General features: G+C 37.8%; 1 long non-coding RNA gene across 1 annotated transcript; it reads right to left on the bottom strand.

The window, feature by feature from the left end:
* Window positions 1-2,615: 2,615 nt before the first annotated feature.
* LOC124894988 lies at window positions 2,616-3,670 on the bottom strand. Its single transcript, XR_007051464.1, has 2 exons — window positions 2,817-3,670; window positions 2,616-2,770 (listed from the first exon to the last, which is right to left on the bottom strand). It is a non-coding gene; the product is annotated as an uncharacterized LOC124894988 (long non-coding RNA).
* Between the last annotated feature and the right edge of the window lie 8 nt (window positions 3,671-3,678).

Below are 3,678 nucleotides of genomic sequence, written 5' to 3'. Positions count from 1 at the left end.
CAAGAGGAAGATGTACACCTGGAAACATGCACAGATCTTTATATGAGACACTTTTGTACCCCCCAAGTCCTTACAAGTTTTTCATAGTCAGTTCCAAACTTCTTAATTTTCTGGCTATTTTCTCTTGTTCTTCTGTCATAACAGGCTTCTCAGTGTTAGGAGAAAATTCAGGCGGTTGAGGGCAATCGTAAGGACCAGTCGACTTAAATATGGGCTCAGGAGCATAATGCTGATCACTAAAAATATTCAATACAGGGTTGCTTGTAGAGTGAGGAATCACAACTGTTGGATTGACATTAAAAACAGGAGCTTCAGACGGGAGTGGGGCTGCAAAAGCATGAATAGCAGGCGGAGCCGAGCATGTGGTAATTTTGTATTGAGGAGTGAGGAAATAAATATTTGAAGTATTTGGATACTGCTGCCTCGGAGTAGGTCCTGATGCATATTGTGGCGTGTCGACCAAAATAGGAAATTGTGCATGTGACACTGGAGGTAAACTAGAAAGATATTCCAGATTATCTGCGGGAAATGGAAGAGGCGGCAACCCATTAGCCCAAGTTCGATGCATTTCTATCATTTGCTGCCTCAATTTTCGAATCTCTTCATTAGCTCCTACATTCTCATTCCCCAAACTTCTCATCTGATTAGTGACAACAAACTCGGTATCCTTGTTGGCCATAACTTTCTCTGTGACTTGGAGCAATATGGAGGACCAGCCAAAATGTCACAAACCAACCACCTTAAACTAACTGGACAAGAGATAGCAAATGCGTTAGAGTTCAATGATTTTTCAAAACCTCTTCTTCTTCTTTTTTTCTTGAAAAAATCACCGAACCCTAGAAGGGCGCCTACGTATCTCACCCCCGAGAGGGGAGAATCAGGTGTGCGTAGTTCGTGAAGTCTTGCCAAAATGGCCAATTAAACTCTTTTTCTTTTTCTTGAAATTTTTTAAAAAAGAAAAGAATATAACAAATTATCAAAAGAATTGACTAAAATCTTTTTGAATTTTTCATTTAACATCCCTATACAAAATGACATCTATGATCACCAAAGAAAATCTTTTTGGGTTTTCAATTTTGCATTTCGTACGAAAATAAAACTTGAACCTATAAAAGGAAAATCTTTTTGTAGTTTTCTTTTAAAGATGTAAATGAAACACTTACTCTAAATAAAGAAAGGAGAAAATCTTTTTGAATTTTTCAAATAAGATCCACGAACCAACAATAGGCTGCCTACGTATCTCACTCCCGAAAGAGGAGAATCAGGGGTACGTAGTTCGTCCAGATTGGACAATTAATGATTAAATAACAGGCTAGACCCTGACTTAAGAGACACGACCAAATACAGACAATGAACCATGTTAATAAAATCTTTTGAGTTTTCATTTTGATACTTCACAGAAAAATGACATCAACAACTATGAAAGAAAAATCTTTTTGGTCTTTTCGTTATACGAAATGTAAAAAAATATCTAAGATCTTTTTTTTTTGCATTTTTCTTTTATAAACACATCTTATGAATGAAAAAATGTTTTTGAAGTTTTCGAATTGTGAATGCATGCTAAACGAGACAAAGGAAAATATTTTTGATGTTTTTGAGAAAATGAGTGCGAAAGGTAAAAAAGTCCTTTTGAATTTTGGAATTGTGAAAAATAAAAGCCATAACAAACTCTAAAAACTACGAAACTCTCTTTTTTTTTCTTTTTTTTTCATTACCCACACACTTTACTTCTAACACATGTTTTTCCCAAATCAGTCCGTCAAATGACCACGTTATCCTCAAAGATGCAACATTTAGCACGTAGGGATGCTTTAGAGGTGAGTTTCCTACAAAGGACCAAGTGAGCCCCGCTAGGTCTCAATATGATGAACATAAGTATGACCTAAAGGCTGACCTACGTTGGGGTTCACTAACAAGGTTGTTCGGGGGAGCGTATCATCGATAGTGACTGCGACAGCTTTCCACCTACTCCATAACACCGACGGCTCCCCCCTAAACTAAGGGTGACTCAACTAGAGGTTGTGTACAACACGTGTACTACGTACTTGTTGCAGAAAGAAGGCCGGGGGGTAGACACATGATGCCAGATATAAAAGCGGTAACACATAGGATAAATACTGTACACAAAGAGCATGAAACATTCCATAATGATAAAACAATAACACAAAACAACACAAAAAAAAAATGCTTATACACCTATAGTGCCAAACAAAGCCGATACGACTCCAAAATAAGCTTGAATTCTGAACAAGTTCCCCAGCAGAGTCACCAGAGCTGTCACACCCCTTTTTCAACATCCAAAAGATTCGGTTTTAAGGTTTGAAAGGGTTTTTATTATTAAAGTGACAAAAGTGAAGATTTGTTTCGAAAAGGACTTTTACATTCAAAACTCAGAGTCGCCACTTGGCATGAATCAGATGTGCCAAGTCACCTTTGGAAAATCCTTTTCAAAAAATGATTTGACTCTTGAAACTGGTTTGTGAACAGAGATTCCAGTTAAGGAATTCTGTTGACCGAGGGGAAGGTGTTAGGCACCCCTCGATCCCGTGGTTTGACCACGGTCGCTTGGTGGAGTGTATCGACTATTTTTACACTACGAATAAATAAACCACACAAAACAAGCAAAAACAATCGATCAAACAAACAAGACAAAACAATCCAAAATTTAAAGTCCAGTCCACTTATATAATCCCGAAAAAATAAAAAATGCGAAAATATAAACCTGTCTTGTTCTAAACTAATCATAACTATGCTCCATTACTTTCTCCACCTGATGTTCCGGGCCTTGATCGTGCGCCGTCCATTACTTTCTCCACCTGATGTTCCGGGCCTTGATCGTGCGCCGTCTTCAAGTACATGATACTTCGGGGTATTCCTCGGATAAATCAATACAAATCTCTCGGGGCATTCCCCGGCCAAATGAATACATTTTTAATGCGATAAAATAGAAAGAACCATTCAATAAATATTCACACGTTCAACAAATCACAGTAAACTTTGCCTACCCAACCTACCTTTTGCCTACCCAACTCGACCTATCATGGCACTATCCCGATCGATGGCGTCAATGAATCAAAACAACAATAAATCAAAATTAATCCTAATCCATTTTAGCAATTTGTCAATTCGCGCCCCAAATTCTTTCCTATCAATAGCACAATTAAAACTAACAAATTTGTTCCTCAAACCCTCGAAATCATATCACCAAGCACATGATCATAACATCAATAACATCAGCAAACATCCAACAATCAGAATAGACAAACACATAGTCATAGTCAATTTAAACAACCAAAATAAAGAAAAAGAGAGCGAGTTAAAGGAGTGGACCTCAATAGAACTCGTTTTCGTTGATAATAGAGAAATCCAAAACCGAAAACCTCGAACAAGGAACCTCAATGCGATCAAGATCCAACTCAGTATTGAGGAATTGAAACCCAAAACTGAACTCAACGAACGAGTTAAGATGAACTGAAATCTAAATCCCCGAACCAACAACGAATACCAAACGAACCAGCTTTTTGTATTTTTCGGCAAAACTTGAAATTTTCGGCCAGACCCAATCAGAAACTGCTCATTGTCAGATTATTCCCTTCCCATTTCTACTCCATTTTTCGAGTTTTTCTCTTCTGTTTTGATGTTTTCTCCGGTCTGTTCTCTCCTTGACCTCTTACTCTC

The sequence above is a fragment of the Capsicum annuum genome, unplaced genomic scaffold, assembly GCF_002878395.1.
Source record: "Capsicum annuum cultivar UCD-10X-F1 unplaced genomic scaffold, UCD10Xv1.1 ctg78958, whole genome shotgun sequence".
Lineage (NCBI taxonomy): Eukaryota > Viridiplantae > Streptophyta > Magnoliopsida > Solanales > Solanaceae > Capsicum > Capsicum annuum.
This window is presented reverse-complemented; position numbering and strand designations above follow the sequence as displayed.